We start from the raw sequence: 12,148 nt of genomic DNA, 5'->3' as shown, positions 1-12,148 counted from the left end.
CTTTTAGGTACTTGTGGGTACTTGTGGGTGCTTGTGGGTACTTGTGGGTGCTTGTGGGTACTTGTAAGTGTTTGTAGGTACTTGTAAGTGTTTGTAGGTGCTTGTAGGTACTTCTGGGTACTTGCCCCGGGTACTTGTGGGTGCTTGCCACGGGTACTTGTGGGTGCTTGTAGGTGCTTGTGGGTGCTTGTAGGTACTTGTGGGTGCTTGTAGGTACTTGTGGGTGCTTGTAGGTACTTGTGGGTGCTTGTAGGTACTTGTGGGTGTTTGTAGGTACTTGTGGGTACTAGTGGTTGCTTGTACGTACTTGTGGGTGCTTGTACTTACTTGCGGGTGCTTGTACGTACTTGTGGGTGCTTGTACGTACTTGTGGGTGCTTGTACTTACTTGTGGGTGGTTGTACGTACTTGTGGGTGCTTGTACGTACTTGTGGGTGCTTGTACGTACTTGTGGGTGCTTGTACGTACTTGTGGGTACTTGTAGGTACTTGTGGGTGCTTGTAGGTACTTGTGGGTGCTTGTAGGTACTTGTGGGTGCTTGTAGGTACTAGTGGGTGCTTGTACGTACTTGTGGGTGCTTGTACGTACTTGTGGGTGCTTGTACGTACTTGTGGGTGCTTGTACGTACTTGTGGGTGCTTGTACGTACTTGTGGGTGCTTGTACGTACTTATGGGTACTTGTGAGGGCTTGTAGGTACTTGTGGGTACTTGTAGGTACTTGTGGGTGCTTGTAGGTACTTGTGGGTGCTTGTAGGTACTTGTGCGTACTTGTGGGTGCTTGTACTTACTTGTGGGTGGTTGTACGTACTTGTGGGTGCTTGTACGTACTTGTGGGTGCTTGTACGTACTTGTGGGTGCTTGTACGTACTTGTGGGTACTTGTAGGTACTTGTGGGTGCTTGTAGGTACTTGTGGGTGCTTGTAGGTACTTGTGGGTGCTTGTAGGTACTAGTGGGTGCTTGTACGTACTTGTGGGTGCTTGTACGTACTTGTGGGTGCTTGTACGTACTTGTGGGTGCTTGTACGTACTTGTGGGTGCTTGTACGTACTTGTGGGTGCTTGTACGTACTTATGGGTACTTGTGAGGGCTTGTAGGTACTTGTGGGTACTTGTAGGTACTTGTGGGTGCTTGTAGGTACTTGTGGGTGCTTGTAGGTACTTGTGGGTGCTTGTGGGTGCTTGTAGGTACTTGTGGGTGCTTGTGGGTGCTTGTGGGTGCTTGTAGGTACTTGTGGGTACTTGTGGGTGCTTGTGGGTACTTGTGGGTGCTTGTAGGTACTTGGAAGTGTTTGTAGGTACTTGTAAGTGTTTGTAGGTACTTGTAGGTACTTGTGGGTGCTTCTACGTACTTGTAGGTACTTGTGGGTGCTTGTAGGTACTTGTGGGTGCTTGTATGTGCTTGTTTGTGTTTGTAGGTACTTGTGGGTGCTTGTAGGTACTTGTGGGTGCTTGTACGTACTTGTGGGTGCTTGTACGTACTTGTGGGTGCTTGTACGTACTTGTGGGTACTTGTAGGTACTTGTGGGTGCTTGTAGGTACTTGTTGGTACTTGTGGGTGCTTGTGGTTGCTTGCAGGTACTTGTGGTAGCTTGTGGGGGCTTGTAGGTACTTGTGGGTACTTGTGGGTGCTTGTGGGTACTTGTGGGTGCTTGTAGGTACTTGGAAGTGTTTGTAGGTACTTGTAAGTGTTTGTAGGTACTTGTAGGTACTTGTGGGTGCTTCTACGTACTTGTGGGTACTTGTGGGTGCTTGTGGGTGCTTGTGGGTGCTTGTAGGTACTTGTGGGTGCTTGTGGGTGCTTTTAGGTACTTGTGGGTGCTTGTGGGTACTTGTGGGTGCTTGTAGGTACTTGTAAGTGTTTGTAGGTACTTGTAAGTGTTTGTAGGTACTTGTATGTACTTGTGGGTGCTTGTAGGTACTTGTGGGTGCTTGTAGGTACTTGTGGGTGCTTGTAGGTACTTGTGGGTGCTTGTAGGTACTTGTAAGTGTTTGTAGCTACTTGTGGGTGCTTGAAGGTACTTCTGGGTGGTTGTACGTACTTGTGGGTGCTTGTACGTACTTGTGGGTGCTTGTACGTACTTGTGGGTACTTGTAGGTACTTGTGGGTGCTTGTAGGTAGTTGTGGGTGCTTGTAGGTACTTGTTGGTGCTTGTAGGTACTTGTGGGTGCTTGTAGGTACTAGTGGGTGCTTGTGGGTGCTTTTAGGTACTTGTGGGTACTTGTGGGTGCTTGTGGGTACTTGTGGGTGCTTGTGGGTACTTGTAAGTGTTTGTAGGTACTTGTAAGTGTTTGTAGGTGCTTGTAGGTACTTCTGGGTACTTGCCCCGGGTACTTGTGGGTGCTTGCCACGGGTACTTGTGGGTGCTTGTAGGTGCTTGTGGGTGCTTGTAGGTACTTGTGGGTGCTTGTAGGTACTTGTGGGTGCTTGTAGGTACTTGTGGGTGCTTGTAGGTACTTGTGGGTGTTTGTAGGTACTTGTGGGTACTAGTGGTTGCTTGTACGTACTTGTGGGTGCTTGTACTTACTTGCGGGTGCTTGTACGTACTTGTGGGTGCTTGTACGTACTTGTGGGTGCTTGTACTTACTTGTGGGTGGTTGTACGTACTTGTGGGTGCTTGTACGTACTTGTGGGTGCTTGTACGTACTTGTGGGTGCTTGTACGTACTTGTGGGTACTTGTAGGTACTTGTGGGTGCTTGTAGGTACTTGTGGGTGCTTGTAGGTACTTGTGGGTGCTTGTAGGTACTAGTGGGTGCTTGTACGTACTTGTGGGTGCTTGTACGTACTTGTGGGTGCTTGTACGTACTTGTGGGTGCTTGTACGTACTTGTGGGTGCTTGTACGTACTTGTGGGTGCTTGTACGTACTTATGGGTACTTGTGAGGGCTTGTAGGTACTTGTGGGTACTTGTAGGTACTTGTGGGTGCTTGTAGGTACTTGTGGGTGCTTGTAGGTACTTGTGGGTGCTTGTGGGTGCTTGTAGGTACTTGTGGGTGCTTGTGGGTGCTTGTAGGTACTTGTGGGTACTTGTGGGTGCTTGTGGGTACTTGTGGGTGCTTGTAGGTACTTGGAAGTGTTTGTAGGTACTTGTAAGTGTTTGTAGGTACTTGTAGGTACTTGTGGGTGCTTCTACGTACTTGTAGGTACTTGTGGGTGCTTGTAGGTACTTGTGGGTGCTTGTATGTGCTTGTTTGTGTTTGTAGGTACTTGTGGGTGCTTGTAGGTACTTGTGGGTGCTTGTACGTACTTGTGGGTGCTTGTACGTACTTGTGGGTGCTTGTACGTACTTGTGGGTACTTGTAGGTACTTGTGGGTGCTTGTAGGTACTTGTTGGTACTTGTGGGTGCTTGTGGTTGCTTGCAGGTACTTGTGGTAGCTTGTGGGGGCTTGTAGGTACTTGTGGGTACTTGTGGGTATTTGTAGGTACTTGTGGGTGCTTGTAGGTACTTGTGGGTGCTTAGGTACTTGTGGGTGCTTGTGGGTGCTTGAAGGTACTTGTGGGTACTTGTAGGTACTTGTGGGTACTTGTGGGTGCTTGTAGGTACTTCTGGGTACTTGCCCCGGGTACTTGTGGGTGCTTGCCACGGGTACTTGTGGGTGCTTGTAGGTGCTTGTGGGTGCTTGTAGGTACTTGTGGGTGCTTGTAGGTACTTGTGGGTGCTTGTAGGTACTTGTAAGTGTTTGTAGCTACTTGTGGGTGCTTGAAGGTACTTCTGGGTACTTGCCCCGGGTACTTGTGGGTCCTTGCCACGCGTACTTGTGGGTGCTTGTATGTGCTTGTTTGTGTTTGTAGGTACTTGTGGGTGTTTGTAGGTACTTGTGGGTACTAGTGGGTGCTTGTACGTACTTGTGGGTGCTTGTACGTACTTGTGGGTGCTTGTACGTACTTGTGGGTGCTTGTACGTACTTGTGGGTGCTTGTACGTACTTGTGGGTGCTTGTACGTACTTATGGGTACTTGTGAGGGCTTGTAGGTACTTGTGGGTACTTGTAGGTACTTGTGGGTGCTTGTAGGTACTTGTGGGTGCTTGTAGGTACTTGTGGGTGCTTGTGGGTGCTTGTAGGTACTTGTGGGTGCTTGTGGGTGCTTGTAGGTACTTGTGGGTACTTGTGGGTGCTTGTGGGTACTTGTGGGTGCTTGTAGGTACTTGGAAGTGTTTGTAGGTACTTGTAAGTGTTTGTAGGTACTTGTAGGTACTTGTGGGTGCTTCTACGTACTTGTAGGTACTTGTGGGTGCTTGTAGGTACTTGTGGGTGCTTGTATGTGCTTGTTTGTGTTTGTAGGTACTTGTGGGTGCTTGTAGGTACTTGTGGGTGCTTGTACGTACTTGTGGGTGCTTGTACGTACTTGTGGGTGCTTGTACGTACTTGTGGGTACTTGTAGGTACTTGTGGGTGCTTGTAGGTACTTGTTGGTACTTGTGGGTGCTTGTGGTTGCTTGCAGGTACTTGTGGTAGCTTGTGGGGGCTTGTAGGTACTTGTGGGTACTTGTGGGTGCTTGTGGGTACTTGTGGGTGCTTGTAGGTACTTGGAAGTGTTTGTAGGTACTTGTAAGTGTTTGTAGGTACTTGTAGGTACTTGTGGGTGCTTCTACGTACTTGTGGGTACTTGTGGGTGCTTGTGGGTGCTTGTGGGTGCTTGTAGGTACTTGTGGGTGCTTGTGGGTGCTTTTAGGTACTTGTGGGTGCTTGTGGGTACTTGTGGGTGCTTGTAGGTACTTGTAAGTGTTTGTAGGTACTTGTAAGTGTTTGTAGGTACTTGTATGTACTTGTGGGTGCTTGTAGGTACTTGTGGGTGCTTGTAGGTACTTGTGGGTGCTTGTAGGTACTTGTGGGTGCTTGTAGGTACTTGTAAGTGTTTGTAGCTACTTGTGGGTGCTTGAAGGTACTTCTGGGTGGTTGTACGTACTTGTGGGTGCTTGTACGTACTTGTGGGTGCTTGTACGTACTTGTGGGTACTTGTAGGTACTTGTGGGTGCTTGTAGGTAGTTGTGGGTGCTTGTAGGTACTTGTTGGTGCTTGTAGGTACTTGTGGGTGCTTGTAGGTACTAGTGGGTGCTTGTGGGTGCTTTTAGGTACTTGTGGGTACTTGTGGGTGCTTGTGGGTACTTGTGGGTGCTTGTGGGTACTTGTAAGTGTTTGTAGGTACTTGTAAGTGTTTGTAGGTGCTTGTAGGTACTTCTGGGTACTTGCCCCGGGTACTTGTGGGTGCTTGCCACGGGTACTTGTGGGTGCTTGTAGGTGCTTGTGGGTGCTTGTAGGTACTTGTGGGTGCTTGTAGGTACTTGTGGGTGCTTGTAGGTACTTGTGGGTGCTTGTAGGTACTTGTGGGTGTTTGTAGGTACTTGTGGGTACTAGTGGTTGCTTGTACGTACTTGTGGGTGCTTGTACTTACTTGCGGGTGCTTGTACGTACTTGTGGGTGCTTGTACGTACTTGTGGGTGCTTGTACTTACTTGTGGGTGGTTGTACGTACTTGTGGGTGCTTGTACGTACTTGTGGGTGCTTGTACGTACTTGTGGGTGCTTGTACGTACTTGTGGGTACTTGTAGGTACTTGTGGGTGCTTGTAGGTACTTGTGGGTGCTTGTAGGTACTTGTGGGTGCTTGTAGGTACTAGTGGGTGCTTGTACGTACTTGTGGGTGCTTGTACGTACTTGTGGGTGCTTGTACGTACTTGTGGGTGCTTGTACGTACTTGTGGGTGCTTGTACGTACTTGTGGGTGCTTGTACGTACTTATGGGTACTTGTGAGGGCTTGTAGGTACTTGTGGGTACTTGTAGGTACTTGTGGGTGCTTGTAGGTACTTGTGGGTGCTTGTAGGTACTTGTGGGTGCTTGTGGGTGCTTGTAGGTACTTGTGGGTGCTTGTGGGTGCTTGTAGGTACTTGTGGGTACTTGTGGGTGCTTGTGGGTACTTGTGGGTGCTTGTAGGTACTTGGAAGTGTTTGTAGGTACTTGTAAGTGTTTGTAGGTACTTGTAGGTACTTGTGGGTGCTTCTACGTACTTGTAGGTACTTGTGGGTGCTTGTAGGTACTTGTGGGTGCTTGTATGTGCTTGTTTGTGTTTGTAGGTACTTGTGGGTGCTTGTAGGTACTTGTGGGTGCTTGTACGTACTTGTGGGTGCTTGTACGTACTTGTGGGTGCTTGTACGTACTTGTGGGTACTTGTAGGTACTTGTGGGTGCTTGTAGGTACTTGTTGGTACTTGTGGGTGCTTGTGGTTGCTTGCAGGTACTTGTGGTAGCTTGTGGGGGCTTGTAGGTACTTGTGGGTACTTGTGGGTATTTGTAGGTACTTGTGGGTGCTTGTAGGTACTTGTGGGTGCTTAGGTACTTGTGGGTGCTTGTGGGTGCTTGAAGGTACTTGTGGGTACTTGTAGGTACTTGTGGGTACTTGTGGGTGCTTGTAGGTACTTCTGGGTACTTGCCCCGGGTACTTGTGGGTGCTTGCCACGGGTACTTGTGGGTGCTTGTAGGTGCTTGTGGGTGCTTGTAGGTACTTGTGGGTGCTTGTAGGTACTTGTGGGTGCTTGTAGGTACTTGTAAGTGTTTGTAGCTACTTGTGGGTGCTTGAAGGTACTTCTGGGTACTTGCCCCGGGTACTTGTGGGTCCTTGCCACGCGTACTTGTGGGTGCTTGTATGTGCTTGTTTGTGTTTGTAGGTACTTGTGGGTGTTTGTAGGTACTTGTGGGTACTAGTGGGTGCTTGTACGTACTTGTGGGTGCTTGTACGTACTTGTGGGTACTTGTAGGTACTTGTAGGTACTTGTGGGTGCTTGTAGGTACTTGTGGGTGCTTGTGGGTGCTTGTAGGTACTTGTGGGTGCTTGTGGGTGCTTGTGGGTGCTTGTAGGTACTTGTGGGTGCTTGTGGGTGCTTGTGGGTGCTTTTAGGTACTTGTGGGTGCTTGTGGGTGCTTTTAGGTACTTGTGGGTGCTTGTGGGTACTTGTGGGTGCTTGTAGGTACTTGTAAGTGTTTGTAGGTACTTGTAAGTGTTTGTAGGTACTTGTATGTACTTGTGGTTGCTTGTAGGTACTTGTGGGTGCTTGTAGGTACTTGTGGGTGCTTGTAGGTACTTGTGGGTGCTTGTAGGTACTTGTAAGTGTTTGTAGCTACTTGTGGGTGCTTGAAGGTACTTCTGGGTGGTTGTACGTACTTGTGGGTGCTTGTACGTACTTGTGGGTGCTTGTACGTACTTGTGGGTACTTGTAGGTACTTGTGGGTGCTTGTAGGTAGTTGTGGGTGCTTGTAGGTACTTGTTGGTGCTTGTAGGTACTTGTGGGTGCTTGTAGGTACTAGTGGGTGCTTGTGGGTGCTTTTAGGTACTTGTGGGTACTTGTGGGTGCTTGTGGGTACTTGTGGGTGCTTGTGGGTACTTGTAAGTGTTTTTAGGTACTTGTAAGTGTTTGTAGGTGCTTGTAGGTACTTCTGGGTACTTGCCCCGGGTACTTGTGGGTGCTTGCCACGGGTACTTGTGGGTGCTTGTAGGTGCTTGTGGGTGCTTGTAGGTGCTTGTGGGTGCTTGTAGGTGCTTGTGGGTGCTTGTAGGTACTTGTGGGTGCTTGTAGGTACTTGTGGGTGCTTGTAGGTACTTGTGGGTGCTTGTAGGTACTTGTGGGTGTTTGTAGGTACTTGTGGGTACTAGTGGTTGCTTGTACGTACTTGTGGGTGCTTGTACTTACTTGCGGGTGCTTGTACGTACTTGTGGGTGCTTGTACGTACTTGTGGGTGCTTGTACTTACTTGTGGGTGGTTGTACGTACTTGTGGGTGCTTGTACGTACTTGTGGGTGCTTGTACGTACTTGTGGGTGCTTGTACGTACTTGTGGGTACTTGTAGGTACTTGTGGGTGCTTGTAGGTACTTGTGGGTGCTTGTAGGTACTTGTGGGTGCTTGTAGGTACTAGTGGGTGCTTGTACGTACTTGTGGGTGCTTGTACGTACTTGTGGGTGCTTGTACGTACTTGTGGGTGCTTGTACGTACTTGTGGGTGCTTGTACGTACTTATGGGTACTTGTGAGGGCTTGTAGGTACTTGTGGGTACTTGTGGGTGCTTGTAGGTACTTGTGGGTGCTTGTAGGTACTTGTGGGTGCTTGTGGGTGCTTGTAGGTACTTGTGGGTGCTTGTGGGTGCTTGTAGGTACTTGTGGGTACTTGTGGGTGCTTGTGGGTACTTGTGGGTGCTTGTAGGTACTTGGAAGTGTTTGTAGGTACTTGTAAGTGTTTGTAGGTACTTGTAGGTACTTGTGGGTGCTTCTACGTACTTGTAGGTACTTGTGGGTGCTTGTAGGTACTTGTGGGTGCTTGTATGTGCTTGTTTGTGTTTGTAGGTACTTGTGGGTGCTTGTAGGTACTTGTGGGTGCTTGTACGTACTTGTGGGTGCTTGTACGTACTTGTGGGTGCTTGTACGTACTTGTGGGTACTTGTAGGTACTTGTGGGTGCTTGTAGGTACTTGTTGGTACTTGTGGGTGCTTGTGGTTGCTTGCAGGTACTTGTGGTAGCTTGTGGGGGCTTGTAGGTACTTGTGGGTACTTGTGGGTGCTTGTGGGTACTTGTGGGTGCTTGTAGGTACTTGGAAGTGTTTGTAGGTACTTGTAAGTGTTTGTAGGTACTTGTAGGTACTTGTGGGTGCTTCTACGTACTTGTGGGTACTTGTGGGTGCTTGTGGGTGCTTGTGGGTGCTTGTAGGTACTTGTGGGTGCTTGTGGGTGCTTTTAGGTACTTGTGGGTGCTTGTGGGTACTTGTGGGTGCTTGTAGGTACTTGTAAGTGTTTGTAGGTACTTGTAAGTGTTTGTAGGTACTTGTATGTACTTGTGGGTGCTTGTAGGTACTTGTGGGTGCTTGTAGGTACTTGTGGGTGCTTGTAGGTACTTGTGGGTGCTTGTAGGTACTTGTAAGTGTTTGTAGGTACTTGTAAGTGTTTGTAGCTACTTGTGGGTGCTTGAAGGTACTTGTGGGTGCTTGTACGTACTTGTGGGTGCTTGTACGTACTTGTGGGTACTTGTAGGTACTTGTGGGTGCTTGTAGGTAGTTGTGGGTGCTTGTAGGTACTTGTGGGTGCTTGTGGGTGCTTGTAGGTACTTGTGGGTGCTTGTGGGTGCTTGTAGGTACTTGTGGGTACTTGTGGGTGCTTGTGGGTACTTGTGGGTGCTTGTAGGTACTTGGAAGTGTTTGTAGGTACTTGTAAGTGTTTGTAGGTACTTGTGGGTGCTTCTACGTACTTGTAGGTACTTGTGGGTGCTTGTAGGTACTTGTGGGTGCTTGTATGTGCTTGTTTGTGTTTGTAGGTACTTGTGGGTGCTTGTAGGTACTTGTGGGTGCTTGTACGTACTTGTGGGTGCTTGTACGTACTTGTGGGTGCTTGTACGTACTTGTGGGTACTTGTAGGTACTTGTGGGTGCTTGTAGGTACTTGTTGGTACTTGTGGGTGCTTGTGGTTGCTTGCAGGTACTTGTGGTAGCTTGTGGGGGCTTGTAGGTACTTGTGGGTACTTGTGGGTGCTTGTGGGTACTTGTGGGTGCTTGTAGGTACTTGGAAGTGTTTGTAGGTACTTGTAAGTGTTTGTAGGTACTTGTAGGTACTTGTGGGTGCTTCTACGTACTTGTGGGTGCTTGTGGGTGCTTGTGGGTGCTTGTAGGTACTTGTGGGTGCTTGTGGGTGCTTTTAGGTACTTGTGGGTGCTTGTGGGTACTTGTGGGTGCTTGTAGGTACTTGTAAGTGTTTGTAGGTACTTGTAAGTGTTTGTAGGTACTTGTATGTACTTGTGGGTGCTTGTAGGTACTTGTGGGTGCTTGTAGGTACTTGTGGGTGCTTGTAGGTACTTGTGGGTGCTTGTAGGTACTTGTGGGTGCTTGTAGGTACTTGTAAGTGTTTGTAGCTACTTGTGGGTGCTTGAAGGTACTTCTGGGTGGTTGTACGTACTTGTGGGTGCTTGTACGTACTTGTGGGTGCTTGTACGTACTTGTGGGTACTTGTAGGTACTTGTGGGTGCTTGTAGGTAGTTGTGGGTGCTTGTAGGTACTTGTTGGTGCTTGTAGGTACTTGTGGGTGCTTGTAGGTACTAGTGGGTGCTTGTGGGTGCTTTTAGGTACTTGTGGGTACTTGTGGGTGCTTGTGGGTACTTGTGGGTGCTTGTGGGTACTTGTAAGTGTTTGTAGGTACTTGTAAGTGTTTGTAGGTGCTTGTAGGTACTTCTGGGTACTTGCCCCGGGTACTTGTGGGTGCTTGCCACGGGTACTTGTGGGTGCTTGTAGGTGCTTGTGGGTGCTTGTAGGTGCTTGTGGGTGCTTGTAGGTACTTGTGGGTGCTTGTAGGTACTTGTGGGTGCTTGTAGGTACTTGTGGGTGCTTGTAGGTACTTGTGGGTGTTTGTAGGTACTTGTGGGTACTAGTGGTTGCTTGTACGTACTTGTGGGTGCTTGTACTTACTTGCGGGTGCTTGTACGTACTTGTGGGTGCTTGTACGTACTTGTGGGTGCTTGTACTTACTTGTGGGTGGTTGTACGTACTTGTGGGTGCTTGTACGTACTTGTGGGTGCTTGTACGTACTTGTGGGTGCTTGTACGTACTTGTGGGTACTTGTAGGTACTTGTGGGTGCTTGTAGGTACTTGTGGGTGCTTGTAGGTACTTGTGGGTGCTTGTAGGTACTAGTGGGTGCTTGTACGTACTTGTGGGTGCTTGTACGTACTTGTGGGTGCTTGTACGTACTTGTGGGTGCTTGTACGTACTTGTGGGTGCTTGTACGTACTTGTGGGTGCTTGTACGTACTTATGGGTACTTGTGAGGGCTTGTAGGTACTTGTGGGTACTTGTAGGTACTTGTGGGTGCTTGTAGGTACTTGTGGGTGCTTGTAGGTACTTGTGGGTGCTTGTGGGTGCTTGTAGGTACTTGTGGGTGCTTGTGGGTGCTTGTAGGTACTTGTGGGTACTTGTGGGTGCTTGTGGGTACTTGTGGGTGCTTGTAGGTACTTGGAAGTGTTTGTAGGTACTTGTAAGTGTTTGTAGGTACTTGTAGGTACTTGTGGGTGCTTCTACGTACTTGTAGGTACTTGTGGGTGCTTGTAGGTACTTGTGGGTGCTTGTATGTGCTTGTTTGTGTTTGTAGGTACTTGTGGGTGCTTGTAGGTACTAGTGGGTGCTTGTACGTACTTGTGGGTGCTTGTACGTACTTGTGGGTGCTTGTTCGTACTTGTGGGTACTTGTAGGTACTTGTGGGTGCTTGTAGGTACTTGTTGGTACTTGTGGGTGCTTGTGGTTGCTTGCAGGTACTTGTGGTAGCTTGTGGGGGCTTGTAGGTACTTGTGGGTGCTTGTGGGTGCTTGTGGGTGCTTGTAGGTACTTGGAAGTGTTTGTAGGTACTTGTAAGTGTTTGTAGGTACTTGTAGGTACTTGTGGGTGCTTCTACGTACTTGTGGGTACTTGTGGGTGCTTGTAGGTACTTGTGGGTGCTTGTAGGTACTTGTGGGTGCTTGTATGTGCTTGTTTGTGTTTGTAGGTACTTGTGGGTGCTTGTATGTGCTTGTTTGTGTTTGTAGGTACTTGTGGGTGCTTGTAGGTATTTGTGGGTGTTTGTAGGTGCTTGTGGGTGTTTGTAGGTACTTGAGGGTGTTTGTAGGTACTTGTGGGTACTAGTGGGTGCTTGTACGTACTTGTGGGTGCTTGTACGTACTTGTGGGTACTTGTAGGTGCTTGTAGGTGCTTGTAGGTGCTTGTGGGTGCTTGTAGGTGCTTGTGGGTGCTTGTAGGTACTTGTGGGTGCTTGTAGGTACTTGTGGGTGCTTGTAGGTACTTGTGGGTGCTTGTAGGTACTTGTGGGTGCTTGTAGGTACTTGTGGGTGTTTGTAGGTACTTGTGGGTGTTTGTAGGTACTTGTGGGTACTAGTGGTTGCTTGTACTTTCTTGTGGGTGCTTGTACGTACTTGTGGGTGCTTGTACTTACTTGTGGGTGGTTGTACGTACTTGTGGGTGCTTGTTCGTACTTGTGGGTACTTGTAGGTACTTGTGGGTGCTTGTAGGTACTTGTTGGTACTTGTGGGTGCTTGTGGTTGCTTGCAGGTACTTGTGGTAGCTTGTGGGGGCTTGTAGGTACTTGTGGGTGCTTGTGGGTGCTTGTGGGTGCTTGTAGGTACTTGGAAGTGTTTGTAGGTACTTGTAAG

At 48.7% G+C, this 12,148-nt stretch overlaps 1 long non-coding RNA gene across 1 annotated transcript; it reads left to right on the top strand.

Moving 5' to 3' along the window:
• Positions 1 to 6,972: 6,972 nt before the first annotated feature.
• Positions 6,973 to 9,758, top strand: LOC149707849 (uncharacterized). The gene is made up of 3 exons (XR_016379938.1): positions 6,973 to 7,005; positions 8,712 to 8,791; positions 9,722 to 9,758. It is a non-coding gene; the product is annotated as an uncharacterized LOC149707849 (long non-coding RNA).
• The last annotated feature ends 2,390 nt before the right edge of the window (positions 9,759 to 12,148 follow it).

The sequence above is a fragment of the Phalangium opilio genome, unplaced genomic scaffold (genome assembly GCF_054372755.1).
Source record: "Phalangium opilio isolate 3A_F unplaced genomic scaffold, DU_Popi_V2 ptg000013l_1, whole genome shotgun sequence".
Classification (NCBI taxonomy): domain Eukaryota; kingdom Metazoa; phylum Arthropoda; class Arachnida; order Opiliones; family Phalangiidae; genus Phalangium; species Phalangium opilio.
The sequence above is the reverse complement of the archived record's forward strand: the minus strand, read 5'-3'. Positions and strand labels throughout refer to the sequence as shown.